This window comes from Peromyscus leucopus, chromosome 20 (assembly GCF_004664715.2).
Source record: "Peromyscus leucopus breed LL Stock chromosome 20, UCI_PerLeu_2.1, whole genome shotgun sequence".
NCBI lineage: Eukaryota > Metazoa > Chordata > Mammalia > Rodentia > Cricetidae > Peromyscus > Peromyscus leucopus.
The window spans coordinates 44256530-44280841 of NC_051080.1; positions in this window are offsets into that span (position 1 = coordinate 44256530).

Genomic DNA, 24312 nt, shown 5'->3' on the forward strand with positions numbered 1-24312 from the left:
CCCTAGAATATACCTTGATTTTTGCAAAAAACAAAATAGGGGGAGGGGTTTCTTCAGCATTTCAGTTCACGAGTAACAGTATCCTAACAGGCAAAGTGTTCTCTCACTGTCAACATAGAATGAACTGCTGCTGGAGGTCAACTTGGGCTTTAATTTGCATTAGCACTTACATGCATAGTAGTCCAAGTTGTTGATCTCATGACTTTAAAAAGTAACTCTAAAAAAGTAAAATGGCCCTTCTTGGAAGACTAAAGAAAGACATCCAGCCACAGTTGTAAAAAGTCTCATCAAAACAATATACCCTTTTATGAATTACGCCTCAATTAAAAAAAAAAAAAAGTAGCCCCAAATAAGAAGCAGCTCTGAAAAAGAAAATATAACTTAAGATATTTGAAAAAAAAACAAGGTGAATACAGGTTCAAAAATAATTAAGATACATTTTCTTAAGGCTACCTAGAATTAGGCTTTAAAGAATTCTACCATTTCAAGTTTACCACTAGTTACTAGATACCTATTTACAAACAAGATGTTCACTTTTTTTGTTCCTTTATCAAGAGAAAAATCTACCTTCAGACTATGAGGGTGGTGATGGGGAGGGACTAGAAAACAAGATTCAAACAATCCCATGCAAATATCACATTTTTCAAATGGAAGAACTCCAAACTGCACTAGAAGTTCCAATCACTAAGACACTTTCCATTGAAATGATTTAAGTACAACTACATGCACCAAGGTTTAGGCCTAATATAGGCCTGACAACCAAGTCCTTGTTTTCTGGAAGAAAGGCCTCAAAAGTCCCACTTAATTCCACATAACAATACTTCAAAGATCAATTAGGTTTTCCTTTCCTTAATATTTTTGTTTTTCGACTTCTAATCTTAAAGACTAGATTAAAACTTAGCTCATTTCCCAGAAGGCATTGCTTCCCTTTGCTCTATGAAAGAGTCCACCAAGACCTCTTCCTCAAAACCATCTAGCCCCCAGCCTCCAGCCTGTGCTTGTGATACATCTTTCTCAAGATCCTGAAAAGGTAATGTAGGTAAAATATGCTCATAAACATTAAAGCTAGTTGTTAGAAAGACGTAACTAGCTTTATAATTTAAGTTTTAAAACATAAATACTTACAGCTTGATCTGCACTGACAATGATTGTCGAAGCCTAGAATTCAACATTTACAAATTCTCATTCACACACACAAAACACACTATTATCACACAACTTGTGTCTTGAGAGAATCTTCTGCTTTTTAAATCTTTGGCCTCCCAGTCAATCCCAAGTTCAAGCAACTTTAACTAAAACTTCACTCAGAATTTCCCCAAGCTTTTCACCCACACATTAATGCTTGTCGTATCTTTCATCAACTGTCAAAATCTGAAGCCTGCTCAGAGATCGCCAGGTATAGGTGAATTGAGACTATTGATATTGATGGATATTAATGACCAGTGATTGTTAATTCTGTTATTTTTGTGGTTGTGTTGTGTTGTCCTTCTGTGGTGTATGTTGGTGTGGGATTATTTATTGCTTGATTTTTCATGTATGTGTTTAGCTTCTTTGGGTTTAATTTTCCCTTCTAGTGCTTTCTGTAGGGCTGGGTTTGTAGATAGGTATTGATTAAATCTGGTTTATCCTGGAATATTTTGTTTACTCCGCCTATGGTGATAAGAGTTTTGCTGGGTATAATAATCTGGGTTGGCATCCGTGGTCTCTTAGTGTCTGCATGAGATTTGTCCATGATCTTCTAGCTTTCATAGTCTCTATTGAGTAGTCTGGTGTTATTCTGATGGGTTTACCTTTATATGTTACTTGGTCTTTTTCCTTTGCAGCTCTTAATATTTTTTCTTTGTTCTGTGTGTTTAGTGTTTTGATTATTATGTGGCGAGGGGACTTTTTTTTTGGATCCAGCCTATTCGGTGTTCTGTAAGTTTCTTGTATCTTCATAGGTATTTCTTCCTTTAGGTTAGGAAAGTTTTCTTCTATGATTTTGTTGAATATATTTTCTGTGCCTTTGAGTTGGTATTCTTCTCCTTCTTCTACCCCTATTATTCTTAGGTTTGGTCTTTCATGGTGTCCCAAATTTCCTGACGTTTTGTATTATGACTTTTTGTCTTTAGTGTTTTCTTTGACTGACGAATCTATTTCTCTATCGTGTCTTCAGTGTCAGAGATTCTCTGTTCCATCTCTTGCAATCGGTTGGTTATGCTTGTTTCTGTAGTTCCTGTTCGTTTAGTCAGGATTTCTGTTTCAGCATTCCCTCAGCATGTGTTTCTTTATTATCTCAAATTCATTTTTCAGATCTTGGAATGTTTCTTTCATCTGTTTAATGCTTTTTCTTGGCTTGATTTGATTTCTTCCCATTTTTTGTTCGTTTTTTCTTCCATTTCTTTAAGGGAGTTTTTTATTTCCCCTTTAATGGAGTTTTTCATTTCCTCTTTAAGGGAAGTTTTTATTTCTTCTTTAAGAGAGTTTTTCATTTCCTCTTTAAGGAAGGTTTTATTTCCTCTTTAAGGTAGTTTTTCATTTCCTCTTTAAGGAAAGTTTTTATTTCCTCATTGAGGGAATGTTTTATTTCTTCTTTAAGGCCTCTATCATCTTCTTAAAGTCATTTTTAGGGTTGATTTCTTCTGTTTCTTCTGTCATGGTATGTTTAGGTCTTGCAGGTATAGAATCACTAGGTTTGATGTTGCCATATAGGTCTTTATGTGTTGCCTGTATTTTTGCTCTGGCATCTACTCATCTTTTCTCTGTGCGGTGCAGGTGGTGTCTGTGTCTGAGAGTGCCTCTCTGTTCTAATTTTTAGTCTTGGTTTAGTAGGGTCTTGGTTAAATTGGTGCTATTGGCTGTTTCTTCAGGGGCAGCTGATTTCAGTCGGTGAATTATATACTTATGATTCTGGTGATCTGGTTTAGTGGCTGGGTAGCGCCTTCTTCTGTGTTCCCAGGTCACGTTTTGTTCATTTATCAACTCCTCAGCTGATCTGTTTCTTCAGACTTCAAAACTGTAGGCATCTGAATCTCTCCCAGATGGGTTTCAGCTGAGCGGGGTAGTCTCACCAACACTCCAAGTTGTTGGTTTCACAGGATCAGCAGTTGGGCCTGGGTTGTCCCCAGACGGAATGCCCAGACTCGCCCTGGTTCCGACCCACAGAGATATTCTCTTCCCCAGGTGTTGGGCCAGGGCGTCCTGCTCCAAGCTGCGTCCGCCCCTCTCCATCCCTGGGCCTGTCCACCCCTGTGGCCCGCCGCCACAGGCCCACCTGCGTCCACTTGTCTCTGCTGCCGGGCCTGTATGTCCCTGTCAGCTGCCGCTGGGTCTGTCAACCTCTGCGGGCGCCAACGGGCCTGTATGTCTCTGCCGGCTGCCACCGCGGGCCTACCTACCCCTGCCCGTCACTGCTGCGGGCCCATCCACCTCTGCAGGCTGCCACTGGGCCTGTATGTCTCTACCAGCTGCCGCTGGGCCTGTATGTCCCTGTCGGCCGCTGCCACCGGGCCCGTCCACCTCCACAGGTCCCCGACTTGCGTCCACCCGTCTCCGCCACGTGGCCTGTCTACCTCTGTGGGCTGCAGCCGGGCCTGAATGTCTCTGTCGGCTGCCGCCGCCGGTCCTGCCACCTCCGTCTGCTTATCTCTACCACAGGGCCTGTCCACCTCTGTGGGCCGCCGCTGGGCTTGAATGTCTCTGCCAGCTGCTGCCGAGCCTAAATGTCCCTGTTGGCCGCTGCCACCGGGCCCATCCACCTCCGTGGGCCGCCGCCACAGGCCTACCTGCGTCTGCTTGTCTCTGCCATCTTCCAAATCTAACATTTCTATAGGATGCCATTTAACTTCTACATAACCTCAGGGGTGCCCACTGTCTGCTGGTCATTCATGTATAGCAACTAGACAAACTGAGGCTTGTTTTCTAATAACCTTGTGCTGATCCTCTTCAGTTCATCATGCAGTGATGCAGCAGGCTCTTGTCTAAATTCCTCTGTCTATGTCTGAGTATTTTTCTTATTTTCATCAGTAGGTCTTTCTAAGGCTTGTATCTTATCAACAGTAAGTCTTTCTAAGGCTTGTATCTTTTTTTAAAGATTCATTTATTTATTATATTATGTATACAGTGTTCTGCCTGCATGTATATCTGCAGGCCAGAAGAGGGCACCAGATGTCATTACAGATGGTTGTGAGCCACCATGTGGTTGCTGGGAAATGAACTCAGGACCTCTGGAAGAGCAGTCAGTGTTCTTAACCTCTGAGCCATCTCTCCAGCCCAAGGCTTGTATCTTACCAGTCAAATTTTCATATTTGGCACAGTTCTCAAACCACTTTTTTAAGGATAAAATATGAATCACCAAATTGATCGTAATTATTATTAGTATTCTGACCCACCCCTTGGGAACCCACTCCTTGGAGACCCACCCAGCATCCTGATGTAAAGTCCCTTTTAAAAAAAGAACTTTCCCTCCCCCTTTCCATTCCCACAAGGTGTACACTCTCTACCCCTCTCCTACCCCCTTCTCTCCCTCTCTCTTTCTCCCTTTTCCCTATCTTTCTCTTCATCTCTCTATTATAATAAACTTATTTCCACATGGATGCAATACCTGGGTTGTGAGTGACTGTCCACCACTGCATCTGCCCGACATGTTTCCCTGCATGCATGAGATACCCTAGCCCAGTGAGCAGGGGTCGCCCAAGCACAATAGCATAACAATTATAATCTGCACTATATTAATCCCAGATAAGTTGGTTATCCCTTCATTTATTTTTTCCATTTCAAGCCATTCATTGTAGCAATAAACAGAGTCCTCACTCCCTGCACTGTGATATTGCCCATTCCTTTTTTTTTTTTTTTTCCTTTTGGTTTTTTTGAGACAAGGTTTCTCTGTGTAGCTTTGGAGCCTGTCCTGGAACTCACTCTGTAGTCCAGGCTGGCCTCGAACTCACAGAGATCCACCTGCCTCTGCCTCCTGAGTGCTGGGATTAAAGGTGTGCAACACCACCTCCTGGCTGATATTTCCTATCCTTAATGTGGGAAAGATTTTTCTTTTTTTCTTTTTGGTTTTTCGAGACAGGGTTTCTCTGTGTAGCTTTGCGCCTTTCCTGGAGCTCACTTGGTAGCCCAGCTGGCCTCGAACTCACAGAGATCCGCCTGGCTCTGCCTCCCGAGTGCTGGGATTAAAGGCGTGCGCCACCACCGCCCGGCTTCTTTTTTTAAGATTGCTTAACTCGCTCCTCGATGACTTCTCAGGCATCTTTCCAAATCTGCTCTGATGGCTGCAGCAGCAGGGCTGTGAGGTATTTGGGGCTGGGGTGCATGGTGGTAGCAGCAGTGGCAGAAGCCTGAGTGAGCAAGCCACTGTGGAAGAAGAGGCAGTAGCAGAAGCAGCAGCCAGCTAGTGTGATCTTGTGACATGCATTGGATGCCAAATGTGGTTTTTAACTAAGTTGTTCTGTAGTGGGCGGCTGTTCGAGCCATGCCCTAGTGAGCTGTAGCTGTTACACCTGTCAATGACCTTGAGGTCCCAGCCTCTGTGGACATGGCCATCAGGGACCCTTAAGAGCTGGGATGCACATGTGCTGGCCCCTTTTGGCTACCTCATGGTTCTGGATGCTGAGATCTTGGATCAAGCTGTTCAGCGTGGGATATAGTTCAGCTTTCCTGGACCCTACAATAAATCTCCTGTGGTTGTGAGTTTACCCCAAAATGCTCTTTGATCATTAAATAGACTCAGTGGATTTATCCCATTATCTGGTGCCCAATGTAGGGCACCAAATGTAGCTGTAAGTTTTCTGAGGTCCCGCCTGGCCCCACAGTCCTGCATTCCTCCAGTCCCTCTCAGCCCTGCAGATTAAAATATTTTTAAAAAAACTTAGACTTTCTGGACAGTGAAACACGCCTGTTCCTGGCAGCACCAATTTACTTCAAAGAAGATGATAGGCATTGATGAAACTCCATATGGATTTTGCTTTTTTTTTATGGCAAAAGTTAGCCATTTGGGCAAGAAACTGTTCTTGCCTGGACTGCTTGACACAATGTATTGACTGAACATGCAGGACCCATAGAAAAATATCTACTAAATTTTGCCAAAACAAGGCAAGATGGTCCTTCAGGTTCCTGCTTCACAGAGGAGATTGCCAGACATTTTGCAGGACACAGGGAGAAGCAACTGAGAAACTCTAGGCCTATAAGCTAAAGATGGATGCCACAACATTGCAGAGGAACTTTGAATAACTGTCCAGGCAGCCAGCTATCTCTGTCATTTCCAGAATTTTGAAAGTTGCTTATAATGCACTTCCTGTTTACTTAGGTATTATTATATCCTTCTGGGGTCTTTGATGGAGTTGAAAACTAGATAGTTATAATTATAGTTTTCCTTTGTGATGATACTTTATTTGTGCTTTAATAAATAAAGCTTGCCTGGAGATGAGTGGGAAAAGCCAGCCACAACACAGAGAGTCATGCAGTGTTAGCACACTCCTTTAATCCTATCACTTGGCAGTCAGGATCTCTGTGTGTTCAAGGCCACACTGGAAACAGAGCCAGGTGTGGTGACACATGCCTTAAATTCCAAAACTAGTTAACCATGGAGGTCTGGAGATCTGTACAGACAGACAGGAATTGACAGAGCTTTCTGTGTAGAAAGAGGAAGTGATGGAGCTGAACTAAACAGAGAGAGCAAATCAGATGGCAGAACATCAAGGCATATAGGTGTCGGTAGACAGGAAGTAACTCGCATTTGGAAGCTGCAGAGCTGGTGAGGTAAGGTTGGCTGCTGGCTTTCCCTATCTCCCTGATCTTTCTAAGGCTTTCACCCCTATATCTGACTCCATGTTTTTTATTTAATAAGACCATTTAGAAATTCATCTACATTCCTTAGTCATGATAAAAGATGAATTGGATATAAAACTTTAGACTACTCACAAAAATAGGATAGATGATAAATATTTTCTAAATTTGCCAATACAAATAGACTAGATATTATAACTGTAATTCTTGCTTGATAACTGTTCTATTATTATATAATTTTACTATGTTAAAGTTAAAACCTTCCTTTTTGATTAGACAGAAAAGGAGAAGTGCTGTGGGATGTCTTTCTGAATGCTGTGACTATGTGTTGCTCCCATTGGCTAATAAATAAAGCTGCTTTGGCCTATGGCAAGAAAGCTTACAGCCAGGCAGGTATTCCAAAAGAGATAGAGAGAGAAGGGCAGAGTCGGGAAAGATGCCAGACTGCCATCCTAGGAGTAACATGTAACAGGACGCAGGTAAAGCCACGGAACATGTGGCAATACATAGATGAATAGTTATGGGTTGAGTTAAACTATAAGAGCTAGCTAGCAAGAGGCTTGCCGTGGCCATACAGTTGATAATTAATATTAAGCCCCTGAATGATTATTTTATAAGTGACTGAAGGACCGTGGGGCCTGGTGGGACCAGAGAAACCTTACAGCTACATTGTTCTATTTACCAATAAGACTTGGGAGTCAGATGTTGGGGTGAAAACCTGCTAGATCAGAGAAGCCAAGAAGCAACCAGCTGACCTTCCTTTTTGGCCAGAGAGCCTCTCTCCACTCCTCCTTAACCAAAAAAGACTGTCTATCTGTATTCCTGGCTCCTCCGAACTCTCTATAGCTAATTCCTGTCAACTAGTTGCTGGCTCTACCCCCTGATCCAAAGTTGATTTCATTAACACAGTCTTGGTGTTTCACAGTGTGACCAAATATCCTGCAACAAGTGTGGACATGCTAGAATCTGTATTCTGGGTGGTGCAAATATGAGAAGCAAAAGATACAGATACACAATGCTCAGCTTTCAGGAGCTCCTGACCACAGACCCTGTGGATGCAGCAGAGCTGTGAAGACCGTCCTTACACTGGGACTATTCAGTTGAACCAGCCATGTTCCGGAGTCCTCACACACAAGCAAGAGGAAAAACAAGTTTCTACTCTACTTAATATGCATTCTGTGCCTTGTCTCCTTGAGTTCTAGTCTCAGTGATGACTGCAACTAACAGAATTTACTAAAACTGACATTTTTCCATGTGTAAGACCAGGCCTAGGGATCTCTCAGCTCCCACTTCTGCTTCATGGGTAGGAACCCAGGGTAATAGTGCAAGGGTCCTGTATCCACCCATGCTAGAAAGACCATCTGCCAACACACCAGAAATAAAACATGATAAAACACCTTGACAGAAGCAATGTAGGGGAGAAAGGAGTGCAGTGCATCACGGCAGGGACTTGGAGTGGATGATCACATGGCATCCAGTCGAGAGGCAGAGGACAAGTCAGCAGGCACTCGCTTGCTCAGCTCACTTTCCCCCATTCACTCAGCCCAGGATCCCACGCCCAGGAAATGGCTCAGTCCACAGTGACCGGTGGTCTTCCCACATCAATTAACGTAATTATGGTAATCCCTCATAAACATTCTCAGACGCACAACTCTGAGACACGGTGAGCGGTCTTGGGGGCTATTTGCCATATTGCAGCAGGCAGATTCTATATGCTCTTAGTAACTCAGTGAGAGAGAAGTCACGACCCTCTGCATTTTACAGGCGAGGACAGGAAGGTAAGGATGACTGCAGGAAATTCCCTCAGCTGCACGCTGCCCAAGAGGTGGAGCCGGGCTCCAGCTCCAACCAGTAGCTCCAGGGTGAGAGACTCAGACCCGGGTTTCTGCTTCCTCAGTTTTCCTGCCATACCAAGGCATTGGTTTCCTAAAGGGAGTAAGGGGACTGGAAGGCAAGGGAGAAGCTCTGTGGGCAAGCAGGGCACGCGCAAGGCAGGTCTCTACCCTTGTGTCAGCCTCCCTGGGCAGCGGGTGGAGTCTCGGCCGTGCCCATTAGCCTCAGTGCCTGCCAAGGTTTTGTCAAATCCAACATCATTTTCGTGTTAAAGCACTTTCACCACCAAGGTCAGGGCCCTTGCTCCTTCTGGGGTTTAACAGTGGCAATGAACCCACACATTGGCATCGGCCAGGCCGCCTGTCCACAAGCCTCACTTCATCTTATTTCACTGTTTAGTCTTTACCACAGCTCAATTTTGAGGTAAATGACATCATTCCTAATTTATAAGTAAGAAATCTGGGGTTCAGGAAAGAAAGAGAAGTTGTCAAGGATTAGTTGTTTTTTTTTTTTTTTTTTTTGGATTCTCATCAAGGCCATCTGACTCAATATTGGGGGGCAGTGGACACCAAGCAGGGACTCTCCTCACCCCTCCCGGAACATTTCTGGCTTATGGAGCCTGAAGAGGTCCCAGAGCAATCAAGGATGTTGTGGGCGCTCGGCTGGGTCCGAATTTACCATTTTAACAGCTAGGCAGATTCGCTCCTAATATTAAAATGAGGTTAAAAAACAGTCTTAAAAAATCATCTGGCTTGTCATTCTGGTGTCTCCAAGTGGGAAGAACGGGGGTATGAGCTGGTTGTGGGCAGCGACACAGACTGCTGAGCATGAATCACTGAAATGGAGCAGGGCGGAGACTCGTCATGGCCAGAGCCAGCCTGGCCCGGGGTGGGGCAAGCGTCCCTGAGCAAGGCTCAGGACTAGGGCTTTTCTTCCCAGCTCTGCCCTGGACCTCAGCTTTCTTTGGTCTGTACTTGGGTTAGCTTGGAGAATACTTTTGGCTCTCAGTTCCCAGTTTCTCTGTTTGGGGATAGGAAACCATTTTCTGTGCCTGCCATAAACCCGACCTTTGTAACCCTTCCCTGAGGTGGCTTAAAGGAGATGATGAGCACCGAGTGGTGGAGTTCAGATCCACTTCCAGCTTGGTCAGTGTGCGGTGGCACGACATGGGTGAGCAGACCCCGCCCCCTCCAGGCCTGCTCTCTAGCTCCGTAACAGGAACTCAACGTTTGCATGCACTGATGTCTGTGTCCCGTCCCCATGCATACTTTAAAGGCCTGGCATCTGATGCCACGGCACTTAGAGATGGAACGTTTGTCATTAGGGCTAAATGAAGTCATGAGGGTGGGGCCCATGGTAGGACTAATGGCCTTATAAGGAAAAAAAACTCTGAAATTCTCCCAACCCTATGTGAGGACACAGGGAGGTTAGCCATCTATAAGCCAGGAAAACTCTCCACGCTCTGGATCCGGCCGCTCAGCTCCTTGAGAACCGTTTGTTCGTTAAGCCACACCATCGATGATATCTTGTCATGGCAACGGAGATGACTAAGCACCAGTGTAATGAGGACTAAAGGGCAGGGTTCTCGGTACCTGGGCTGGTGGCAGGAAGTCTTCCACACACTGATCTGCTCTGGTCCTGATGTCATCCCCATTCTTCTGGAGAAATGGCCAGCCATCCCAGGACACCCTGTAATTGCATTAAGTGAGCATTTCTTCATGACTCAGGGCTATCCTTGAAAATGCACTTCAAAGACAATTCAGCATCCCTGACCTCTGACCCTTGAATGCTAGAAACTGCCTTCCCACACTTACACCCGTCACTGGGATGACCCAATGTTCACACATCTCTGAGTCCCTCACCAGGGTGGGTTCCACTCCTTCCCAAGAACTATATATAAAAAAAAAAAAAAAAAAAAAGACTGTCTGACCGTTGTTCCTGAGCTGTGGAACTGACCTCTTAGTTTGCTGAATGGACTATGGTCTGCTAAATTTATGATGACAAAGGGGGCCACCAGAGACCTTACCAGGCTAAACATAGCCTGACAAGGTGGCCTGTGATCCCAACAGCAGGCTGAGGCTGAGGATCTTGAGTTGAAAGACAGCCTGGACTACATGGGGAGACTCTTTATCAAAAACCAAAACAACAGACAAAATTATCATCCTTATCAAGAAACTATTAACATGTGACATGATTAACTCTACTTTTAGATAAAGAAATGAAAACATATATCTACATAAAAAACTTAGATACAAATCTAAATCTCTGACACGGGGGCTGGAGAGATGGCTCAGAGGTTAAGAGCAATGGCTGCTCTTCCAGAGGTCCTGAGTTCAATTCCCAGCAACACATGGTAGCTCACAACCATCTGTAATGAGATCTGGTGCCCTTTTCTGGTGTGCAGGCAAACATGCAGGTAGAATACTATATACATATAAATAAATAAATCTTAAACACACACACACACACACACAAATCTCTAACACTATTTACAACAGTAAAAAAGTAGAACAAACTCAAATGCAGTGGTCAAGTAGAGGAACTGTGGTATGTCCATACAACAGAACATTATTTGTCCATAAAAGAGGACGAAGCGTTGTCAGGGCTATAGAGAGAGATACGTGCTGTTTAGTTGTATAAAGTGAAGATGCCCTTGAACCCTGCATCACAACTGTGTGAAAACACCACCAACCTATACGCTTCAAATGGCCACGATGGTAATTCTTATGACATTTGTTAATGTGATACATATTTCTTAAACATTTCTTTCTTAACATTTTATGTGTTTAAGAGTCTTGTCTGCATGTATATGTGAGCACCACACTCATTCCTGGTGTCCTCAGAGGTTAGAAGAGGGCACTGGATCCCTGAAACAAGTTTATAGGTGGTCGTGAGCCCCTACATAGGTTTTGGGGAACTGAACCCAGGTCTTCTGGGAGAGCAGTGAGTGAGTGGTCTTAACAGCTGAGGCATCTCTCCAGCCACCTTAACACTATATTTTTAAAAAGGAAAAACTAAACTATGCCATTTACCTATAGATGTGTCTATCGAGAATGAAGGTTGGTGGTTGCCCAGGCTGGTGGAGGGGTAACAGGAGTTAGTTACAGGATTCCCTTTCCCCACAATGAAATGTGCTTTGGAGCTTCATGGGGGTGGCATTTGCATAAATTTCAAACACATTAAGTGCCTTCACCTTAAAATGGCTAATTTTATATTATGCAAATTTATGTGAATTTCATGTTGGTTAAAAAAAACAGTCAGTGGATTTTATGAAGCATAAAAATAAATGTATCAGGCCAGGAAGATGGTTCAGCTGGCTAAGGCACTTGTGGCCACACCCCAGAACTGGTTGAGGGGGGCCACTTAGTGGAAAGAGACGGACTCCTGAAGTGTCCTCTGACCTCCACACATGTAGCAATGCCCCTCCCCTCACAAAGTTAGTAACCATAATTTCTAAAAACTAAGAGAAGTGTTGTATCTCGGGTGTGGGGGTCATTGGACTCATGGAAAGAAGACAGAGGCACTCTGAGGATGATTTTTAGTCTTTTCCAGCTGCAGGGGTTCAGCCTCTGGCGGACTGACTCACTGTTGCTTTGCAAAGGGCCTTTTTATTGTTATCCAGTTCACACCTTTAGCAAGTCAATTCCATATACCAAATTCTCTCATCTAAACTGCTCAAAGAGACAATGCTAATGCAAGTTCTCAGTTAAGAGACATCTCAGTCTCTTAACATCCTCCCCCAACCAAGGTTTACATGGGCTTTGAACCTTTAGGAAAGTCTCAGATAAGATTTACGCATTTCAAATGGAAAGTACTGGAGACCAAAGGTAGTAGTCACAAAGGCAGGTTAAAGCCAGGTGCTAACACCCCTGGAATCAAACCAGCTGCAGCCCTGCAGGCGCTCTCCCTACAGAGAAGTATATATTGTAATTCAGGGATTTGGGTGCAGTTCAACCTGGGTTTAGCATGCATGTGCTTTGAGTTCAACCCTTAGCCCCAAGTAATATAGTAAGATAATACAATAATAATAATAACAATAATAATAATGCATCATACTAACTTAGGGATGCTTTCCAATATGGGAGCTTTAAGAAAGGTTCTGCATTTGACAAAACATCTCCCGGGGAGACACAACACACTGGTCTACTCACCCCAGATGAGGAGCCCATGACAGACCAAAATATGGCCACCACCCAAGTCCAACTTGGTGAACCAATGAGTTTTATGGTTACTTACAGGAGTGTGGTGAGGGGTACTCACAGGAGAAGAAATGACTCACAGCTGCATCACCAAAGCCCACCCCACCACTGGTGACAGCTCCCAAAGCTGGGAACCTGGAGCACACTGCACAGCCTGCAGACCAATCAGCAGTTTGGAGAAGGTCCTTTCCGGTACCTCAGTTGGTCCAAACCTCTTCCAGGCAGTTCGGCTGGTTTCTGTTTCTCCCAGGCGGCTGGTCTGGTCTCTCTACTTGCTCTCTGAGAGGGACTCTCAAGTTCTTACTGTTTAGTCTGACAAGGAGGGACCTAGTGAGTCTGGTCAGTTTCTGGGACTTCCTGGAGCTTTTTGGAGTTGTTTACTTCCTGTTAAGGAGCTTCCTGCAGGATGGGATGTTTCAATCTCCAAGGAAACCGTTACATAACAGTTGTCATGGTGGACAGAGAGGATGGGACAAATGATTTTCTCTGACAAACTTGTAGCTTTCTGGATTTTCGAAGATGCCAAAATGGTTTTATTAATTACTGGGGTGGACCCAGAACACCTGTCTAACGTGTGATAGAGGCTTCCAGTATTTTAGATCTTATCCAGGGGGAGAAATGACAAGTGTGAACTCTTAGCATTTGATGTTCCATTTAAAATCCTGCTGAGAAGCGCTATTTAGTAGAGAGCACTGTGAACAAAGGGAGACACCTGGACCCTCCCCACCCCCACCCCATTAATAACCGATGGGAAAGAGGGAGAGGAGATCAGTCCATGCTTCCGGAAATGATGGATGGGGCCCCTGGGAGGTGCTGGAGAGTCAGGGAGGACCCTGTGGTCAGGGAGCCTGTGCTGCTCAGAGTTTGGGTCTGTGAGAGTTCCAGGGAGAAGGCTGCTGGCACCGAGCTGCCCGAGTTCTGAGAGCGTGTCTTTACGGATTTGCTGCTTGTTCCCATGTGCCACTGAGGGCTCCCAGCAGTGGAACAGGATGCCTTCAAGGATTCTCGGACAACGAGAGGATGTGATTGTGAGAGAGGGAACACCCTAATTCAAAGTCAGGAGAGAGTCCGGCTTCACCACCCGCGAGTCACATCCCCTCTCGTCCCTCATGTGTCGGAAGCCAGCAGCCAACTGCCCCACCAGCTGCCAGTTCACATTTACATCATCCTGAGGACAGTGAGGACAGGCAGCTAGGTAGACCATGAGAGCGTAGAGCTCCCTGGGAAACACACCCAGAGAGCTGCTCAAGGTGGAGCGGGGAGGGGGTGGGGGGCTCTTAGGAGGCGGAGCTCACGCCCATAGCCTCTGTCTCCTCAAACCTTCGACGGTGGAACCCAGAATCCCAGAGAGTACATGGGAGGCAGAGGCTCAGCAGGTCAGCAGGTCAGCAGGTCAGCAGGTCAGCAGGTCAGCAGTCATCACATCTTTCACCGGCCTTTTAAACTAGTCCTATCCCTTCTCTCCCCTCCCACCCTCAACCACCCTCTCCATTTCAGTAGACCATTTCCTGCGAATGTCGCCTGTTGCCCTGCAGGATTTAAGAGCTCTTGGACTACCTGAATCCCACTAGTCCGACCCTCCTGAGAACACTGAGGTATCCGAACTCCTGACTCCAAAAGTACAATCCCTAAGACCCCGAAAACAAAGTTCTCGTACTGTTTCTGAACTCAAACTGACCAATATTATATTATCTATACATTTAAAGCACACAAATGCCACAGGTAGGGGCAGCAAGGGGCACTCAACCGAGTGACTGCTCTTCATCTCTAGAACCCACAGTGTGGAAGGGGAAAACGGATTTCCGAAAGTTGTCCTCTGACCTCCACGCAAGTGCAGTGACTCAAACACACACACACATACACACGTACACACAGAGTAGTGTTTGAAAATATAATAAAATAAGAGGGACTAGCTGGATGGTGGTGGCATACACCTTTAATCCCGGCACTTGGGAGACACAGGCAGGTGGATCTCTGTGAGTCTGAGACGAGCCTGATCTACACAATAAGTTCCAGGACAGGTGGGCTATGCAGTGAAACCCTGTCTTGAAAAAAAAAACAATCAAAAAAGAGAAAGAAAGAAAGAAAAAGAAAGGAAAGGAAAGGAAAGGAAGGAGGTACTGGGGAGATGGCTCAGTGTTTAAGAACACTTGCTGTTATAATTCCCAGCCACCCCCACCCCAGCTACATGACCACACATCGCTGTCCATCAGTCAGGCAGAATGCTTAGTCATCCTAGGGCTGGCATCCTACGTAATCTGTGTGCTACGTGATCATGTAATCTGCACATAGCATGATCACGTAATCTATGTGCATGCATGGCGTAGTTACGTAAGGCCATGTGCTCATGCTCAGGGGACCCACAAAGGCAGATTCCACCCGCTCCCCTGCCCTCTCCCTGCACCGTTCATTTCTAGTAAGCCTGTTGCACAGTCCCTCTTTATCCTCCCCTAATAAAACTCTTACAGTGGGTTTCCTTGTGCCTCATGTTTTCTCTTGCATGGTAAATAGTGCTGAAAATAAATGGCATTGGTGCCGTGACAAAGCAGGCCATCCCGGCGCCCTGTGCCCGGGATCCTGTACCAAGTTTCATTCATCCACAACTGCCCACTTCCCATTTGCCTGGCCACTCTGGGCTCCCTGCATGAACCCCTCCTTCACCCCATTGCTAAACCTTTCCAGAAGCTCCAACAGGCTCTCCTTCAGGCCCCAGCACTTCACCTCCCAGACCTAACCCATCCCTTCTCCCTCTATGTAGCAGAGAAGGAGGGACTTGCCCTTGGGACCCTAGGGCACCACCTGGGACCCTCCTTTACACCTGTAGCATACCTGTCAAAAAAAACTAGACATGCCGGGCGGTGGTGGCGCACGCCTTTAATACCAGCACTCGGGAGGCAAGAGGCAAGCGGATCTCTGTGAGTTCGAGGCCAGCCTGCTCTACAAAGCGAGTTCCAGGAAAGGCGCAAAGCTACACAGAGAAACCCTGTCTTGAAAAAACAAAAAAACAAAAACTAGACCTCACCTCTCAGGGCTGGGCATCCTGCATCCGTGCCTTAGCAGCTGCTGAGCTCCTTATTCAGGAATCAAAGAAACTAACCTTTGGGTGAAGGTTGGGTCACCCACCACTATCTTCTCCCACTACAACCTGTCCCATCTCTTAACTTATAAAGGCTTACAAACTTTATCTCCTTTCTGAGTTCTCTGTCTCCAAGTGGCACTAGTGGAAGATGCCACACTTGCTTTCCAAACTTGCCCACCCTTTAATATTTCAAGTCTCCTTCCTCAACCTAACGTTGACTACTCTCCATCTCATTCCTGCACTGAAACCCTAGAGGAGCTGTTACCTCACCCTCTGCACACACAGAAGGGCACATTGCCTCAGGCCACTTATACCTGGTACACAGATGGCAGCTCCTTCCTATATGAAGGGACCCGTAAAGTGGGTTATGCCATAGTGTCAGATACTGGGGTGGTAGAAGCACAGGCATTACCCACATACCACTAACCAACAGGCTGAGCTGATAGCTCTCACCCATGCCTTCCAATTGGCACAGGGACAATCCCTAAATGTTTACACAGACTCCAAATATGCTTTCCATATCCCCCTGTCCCACGCTGCTATTTGGAGGGAGTGTGAGCTCCTCACAGCAAAAGGAGGATCCATATCTAACTCAGGCAAAATAATGGCCATGCTGAAAGCCTCCCATATCCCCAAGGCTATAGGAATTGTCCACTGCTGGTCTCATCAGACTGACAGCTCCATCATCTCTAAGGAAATAACCAGGCCAACCAGGCAACCAGGACAGCGGCCCTCCAGGGCCCAGACTCACCCCACCCACCGCAGAGAATCCATACAGTACAGCCTACACCCTCACAGCCAGCCCCGGACACTAGGCAAATTCTGTCCTGTCTTTTTCACCCTAATGGTCAGGCTCTGTCTTTGTAAAAGCTCACCTGCAGCCCACCTCTGAGGACTTACAGTTCTTAAGAACTATTACTGCCCTTGTAAAATTTGCAGAAGTCAGATCCCAATTCCAAATATCTGAGCCAACCTTTTCCCACTCACCAGGCAAGAGGTTCCCTTTCAGAGACTGACTGGCAGCTCAATTTTATCCATATGCCCACTGTCGGATGAAATATCTCCTCGTGACCATGGACTCATTTTTCGAGTAGGGTGGAGGCATTTCTGGTTTCTAATAAGTGGGCTCAGACAGTCACTGACCTCCTCCGGGAGATCATCCCCCAATTTGAGATCCCTGTCTTTCTTCAGTCTGATAATGGTCCGGATTTCACCTCTCAGATTTCCCAGACCCTAGCTAAAGCTCTTAATATCCCTTGGCATTTTCATATCCCTTACCATCCTCAGTCCTGGGGAAGGCGGAACACACCAACCGCTCTTTAAAATCTATTCTTATTAAGATGTCACAGGAACTTCACCTTGACTGGGTGAAATTATTGCCTCTATCTCTTTTCAGGCTCCAGACCCTTCCCAAACAACCCCTTTCAATCGCTCTGTTTGAGCTCACGTGTGGGAGACTGGTTCGAATCCCAGGGCCTCCTCTTACAACCTCCACCTCTCCTTGAGCACTTGCTCACCTCTCACTCTGTCACCTCCGCCCTCTCTGTGGACCCTCGCTGACCATTCCTTACCTCAGCCATGTGACAATGCTTGCCCACCCTCAATCCACATTGGGGACCAGGTTCTTCTTTCCCCTCCAGGCCAGCACCCCTCATCCCTTCCCCCTAAATGGCAGGAACCCTTCAAGGTAATTCTTGTAACCCCCCCCCCCCCACACAGCTGCTAAGCTCAAGGGCTTTCCCCACTGGATTCATCTGTCTCTCCTGAAGCCTTTTATCTTACCCTCACCCCAGGGAAAGTCCTCCTCATATGCAATGATGCAAACAGGGCCCCACTCTCTTAAGTTCCAGAAGACACGGGGATCAACTGCCTTGTCACCAATTCAAGAAGAATGAGGTTTCATCCCACTACTGTACTCAGTCCCACTGGATTGGGAACCCCATGATTTTTCTTCTTCCTGATTCCCTCTCCAAGTTTTCTGTCTCTACTGACCATAATCTGCTTCATCAGCTTCCCTTTGTGTTTCTAACAATATATTCAAATTTCCAATTAATTATTCAGCTAACTGTCACAGGACCACCATCAGCCATAGAAACAGAGGCACAAGGACCATTAAATATACCCAGGTGGTAAGAAACAGTAACAGTCCAGAGGCGTTCACACCCCCAGACTCCAATGGGTCTGGACACTGCAAAAACAGATTGTTAAATGACCTCAGCAATCAATCACAAGTGTCTCCTGGATGCTAAAATAATAAAGGAAATGGGTGCCTTAAGGTTTTTCTCAGGTGAAGGTAAAAAGCCTAATTTATAATAAAAAAAAAAGGGCATGTTCCAGATTTCTCTCTCTCTCTCTCTCTCTCTCTCTCTCTATCTATCTCTCTCTCTACACAGACACACACACACACACACACACACACACACACACACACGATTTAAAAAATAAAATAATTCATTAAAATACATGAACAAACAACAGGAGATACAAAGCCATGCATTGGCAAGGCATTATTGGAGACTGAAACAGTGGACACATTTCATTCTCAACCAACAATCATCTGTGGAACATCAAAGACTCAGTTGTTGCGGGATACTGGATGACACTGTGTGAAAATGTATCACCGTTTCATTATGATTGGTTTAATAAAGAGCAGAATGGCCAGCAATTAGGCAGGAGGGGTAAGGAAGAGGGAAGAACTCTGGGTTAGAATCTAGGTGCACAGGAGACACCGGGAATACACGGAGGGAGCCAGATATACAGAATGGAGGAGAGGTAGGGAGACGTATGGCAGAATGAAGAATAATAGAAACAGGTTAGTTTCAATTATAAGAGATAGTTGGGAACAAGCCTAAGCTAAGGCCAAGATTTCATAATTAATAACAAGTCTCTGTGACATTATTTGGGGACTGAAGGTCCAAAGAAAGTCTGACAAGAAAGACCCACTGCACTCAATGATGTTGGACTGGGAGCTGCAAATACAATGTAGACCATAGAGAGAGACAAGATAGACCAGAGAGAGGAACAAGATAGACCAAAGGAAGGGACAAGATCGACCAGAAGGGACAAGATCCAACTAGAGAGGGACAAGATAGACCATAGAGAGGGACAAGAGAGATAGACAATAGAGAGAGGGACAAAATAGACAAGAGGGAAAAACAAGATAGAACATAGAGAGGACAAGATAGAGCAGAAACAAGGACAAGATAGACCAGAGACAAGGAAAAGATAGACCATAGAGAGGGACAAGATAGACCATACAGAGGGACAAGATAGAACAAAGAGAGATAAAAGATAGAACAGAGAGAGAGACAAGATAGATCATAGAGAGGGACAAGATAGATAGACCAGAGTGAGGGACAAGATAGACCATAGAGAGGAAAAAGACAGATCAGAGAGAGGAACTATATACACCATAGAGAGAGACAAGATAGACAAGAGAGAGGGACTAGATAGACCAGAGAGAGGGAAAAGATAGACCAGAGAGAGGCCAAAGATTGACCAGAGAGGGACAAGATAGACCAGAGAGAGGGACAAGTTAGACCAGAGAGAGAAACAAGATAGACCACACAGAGGGAAAAGATAGACAATAGAGAGGGACATGATAGATGATAGAGAGGGACAAGATCAACCAGAGAGAGGGACAACATATACGATAGAGAGGGAAAAGAAGGACATAGAGAGGGACAAGATAGACCAGAGAGAGACACAAGATAGACCAGAGAGTGGAACAAGCTAGACCATAGAGAGGGACAAGATTGACGATAGAGAGGGACAAGTTAGACAATACAGAAGGAAATGATAGACAATATAGATGGAAAAGATAGACCATAGAGAGGGACAAGATAGACCAGAGAGAGGGACAAAATAGACCATAGAGAGGGACAAGATAGACCATAGAGAGGGACAAGATAGACCAGAGAGAGGGAAAAGATAGACCGGAGAGAGGCCAAAGATTGAACAGACAGAGGGACAAGGTAAACCAGAAAGAGGGACAAGATAAAAAATAGAGAGAGACAAGATAGAACATAGACAGAGACAAGATAGAATAGAGAGAGGGACAAGATAGACCATAGAGAGGGACAAGATAAACTATAGAGAGGGACAATAAACCATAGTGAGGGACAAGATAGACAAGAGAGTGGGACAAAATAGACCAGAGAGAGAGAGACAGGATACACCATAGAGAAGAACAAGTTAGATAGACCATAGAGTAGGACAAGATAGACCATTGAGATGGACAAAATAGACCATAGAGAGGGACAAAATAGACCATAGAGAGGGACAAGATAGACCATAGAGAGGGACAATAAACCATAGAGAGGGACAAGATAGATGAGAGAGAGGGACAAGATAGACAGGAGAGGGACAAGATAAATCATAGAGAGGGACAAGATAGACCATGGAGAGGGACAAGATACACCATAGAGAGGGACAAGATATACCATAGAGGGGGAAAAGATAGACCAGAGAGAAGGACAAGATTGACCATAGAGAGAGACAAGATAGACCAGAGAGAAAGACAGGACAGACCAGAGAGTAGGACAAGATAGACCAGAGAGAGGGAGAAGATAGAACAGATAGAGGGACAAGATCCAATGAGACAGGGACAAGATAAACCATAGAGAGGGAGAAGATAGATAAACCATAGAAAGGGACAAGATAGACCAGAGGGGGACCAGACAGAGCAGAGAGAGTGACAAGATCCACCCAGGAGAGCGACAAAACCAACAAGAGAGGGACAAGATAGACCATAGAGAGGTAGAAGGTAGAAAGACCAGAGAGAGGGACAAGATAGATCACATCGACGGACAAGAGACCAGAAAGAGGGACAAGATAGACCATACAGAGGGACAAGATAGACCAGAGAGAGGGAGAAGATAGACCAGAGAGTAGGACAAGATAGACCATAGAGAGGAATAAGATAGAACATAGTGGAGGACAAGATAGATCAGAGAGAGGGATAAGATTGTCTAGAGTGATGGAAAAGATCGAACAGAGAGAGGGACAAGATAGACCAGATAGATGGACAAGACAGACCTTAGAGAGGGACAAGATAGACCAGAGAAGAACAAGATAGACCAGAGTGAGTGACAATATAGACAAGAGAGAGGGACAAGATCGACCAGAGAGAGAGACAAGATAGACCATAGAGAAGGACAAGATAAACCAGAGAGAGGGACAAGATAGAACAGATAGAGGGACATGATCCAACGAGACAGGGACAAGATAAACCACAGAGAGGGAGAAGATAGATAAACCATAGAGAGGGACAAGATAGACCAGAGGGGGACAAGACAGACCAGAGAGAGTGAAAAGATCGACCGAGGAGAGTGACAAAACCAACAAGAGAGGGACAAGATAGACCATAGAGAGGGAGAAGGTAGAAAGACCAGAGAGAGGGACAAGATAGATCAGAGGGATGGACAACACAGACAAGAAAGAGGTACAAGATAGACCATACAGAGGGACAAGATAGACCAGAGAGAGGGACAAGATAGACCAGAGAGAGGGACAAGATAGACCAGAGAGGAACAAGATAGACCAGAGTGAGGAGACGAAAGACAATAAGAGACAAAAGAAGAGAGAGAGGACAAGATAGACCAGAGAGACAAGATAACGAAGAAAAGACCAGAGAGAGAGGACAAGATAGAAGACCAAGAGAGGAAAAGAAAACAAGAAAGATAGACCAGAGTGAGGGTCAATATACACAAGAGACAGGGACAAGAAAGACCAGAAAGAGGGACAAGATAGACCACAGAGAGGGACAAGATAGACAAGAGAGGGACAATATAGACCACAGAGAGAGACAAAATAGACCATAGAGACAGACAATATAGACGTTAGAGAGGGAAAAAAAGACAGAAAGAGGGACAAGATAGACCATAGAGAGGGACAAGATAGGCCATAGATAGGGATGTGATAGACCAGTGAGAGAAACAAGACAGAAGACAGAGAGGGACAAGGTAGAACAGAGAGAGGGACAAGTTCCCCAGAGAGGGACAAGATCCAACGAGACAGGGACAAGATATACCAGTGAGAGGGACAAGACAGACCAGGGAGAGGGACAAGATAGATCAGAGAGAGGGACAAGATAGACCATAGACAGGGAAAATATAGACCATAGAGATGGACAAGATAAACCAGAGAGAGGGAGAAGATAAACCAGAGAGAGGGACAAGATAGATAGACCATAGAGAGGGACAAGATAGACCAGAGTGAGGGAAAAGTTATATAGACCATATAGAGGGACAAGATACAGCAGAGAGAGGGACATGGTAGACCAGAGAGAGGAACAATATAGACCATAGAGAGAGACAAGATAGACCATAGAGAGGGAAAAGATAGACTAGAGAGAGGGACAAGATCCCCAGAGAGGGACAAGTTCCAAAAAGACAGGGACAAGATAGACCATACAGAGGTACAAGTTAGATAAACCTAAGAGAGGGACAAGATAGAGCAGTGAGAGGGAGAACATAGACCATAGAGAGGAACAAGATAGAATATAGAGTGGGACAAAATAGACCAGAGAGAATGACAAGATACACCAGATAGAGGGACAAGATACACCAGAGAGGGACAAGATCCAACGAGACAGGGACAAGATAGATCATAGAGAGGGACAAGTTAGATAAACCATATAGAGGAACAATATAGGCCAATGAGAGTGACAAGATAGACCAGAGAAGGACAAGACAGACCAGAGAGTGGGACAAGATGGAACAAAGAGAGGGACAAGATCCAACAAGAGAGGGACAAGATAGACTGGAGAAGAACAAGATAGACCAGAGTGAGGGAGAATGTAGACAAGAGAGAGGGACAAGATAGAACAGAGAGAGGGAAAAGAAAGACTAGAGAGAGGGAAAAAATAGACCAGACAGGAACAAAATAGAACAGAGTGAGGCACAATATAGACAAGAGAGAGGGGCAAGACAGACCATAGACAGGGACAAAATAGACCATAAAGAGGGACAACATACACCAGAGAGAGGGACAAGATACACCAGTGAGTGGGACAGGATAGAACAGAGAGGGGGAAAAGATAGACCAGAGAGAGGAACAAGATAGACCAGAGAGAAAGGCAGGATAGACCAGAGTGAGTGACAAGACAGACCATAAGGAGGGACAAGATAGATCATAGAGAGGGACAAGATAGACCAGAGAATGACAAGATATACCAGAGGGAGGGACAAGATAGACCATGGAGAGGTACACGATAGACCAGAGAGGAACAAGATAGACCATAGAGAGGGAGAAGATAGACCAGAAGGAGGGACAAGATAGATCAGACAGAGGGACAAGATAGACCATAGAGAGGGACGAGATAGACAAGAAAGAGGGACAAGATAGATCATACAGAATGACGAGATAGATGATAGAGAAGGAAAAAATAGACCAGAGAGAGGGACAAGATAGACTAGAGAGGAACAAGATAGACCAGAGTGAGGGACAATATAGACAAGAGAGAGGGACAAGATCGACCAGAGAGAAAGACAAGATAGACCAGAGAGAGGGACAAGATAGATCTGAGAGAGGGACAATAAAGATCAGAAAGAGAGACAAAATAGACCATAGAGAGGAACAAGATAGACCTTAGAGAGGGAAAATTTAGACCAGCGAGAGGGACAAGATAGACCAGAGAGAGGGACAAGATAGACCTGAGAGAGGGACAAGATAGACAAGAGAGGGACAATATAGAATAGAGAGAGAGAGACAAAATAGTCCAGTGAGGGACAAGGTAGACCACAGAGAGGGAGAAGATAGACCATCGAGAGGGATGTGATAGACCAGAATGAAATAACATAGAACAGAGAGAGTGACAAGATAGAACAGAGAGAGACAAGACAGACCGGAGAGTGGGACAAGATCGAACAAGAGAGGGACAAGACCCAACGAAAGAGGGACAAGATAGACTAGATGGATGGAGGAGTAGACCATAGAGAGGGAGATGATAGACCATAAAGAGGAACAATATAGAGGGTAGAGAGGTACAAGACTGTCCAGAGAGAGGGAAAAGATCAACCAGAGAGAGGGACAAGAGTGACCAGACAGAGGGACAAGATAGACATTAGAGAGGGACAAGAAAGACCAGAGAGAGGTATAAGATAGACCAGGGAGAGGGAAAAGAAAGACCAGAGAGAGGGACAAGATAAATCAGAGAGAGGGAAAAGATAGACCAGAGAGAGGGACAAGATAGACCATAGAGAGTGACAAGATAGACCAGAGAGAGGGACAAGATGGACAATAGAGAGTGACAAGATAGATAAACCATAGTGAGGAACAAGATAGACCATAGAGAGGGAGAAGTTAGATAGACCAGAGAGAGGGAAAAGATAGACCAGAGAGAGGGACAAGATAGAATAGAGAGAGGAACAAGATAGACCAGAGAGAGGAACATGATAAACCAGAGAGAGAGAGAAGTTAGACCAGAGAGAG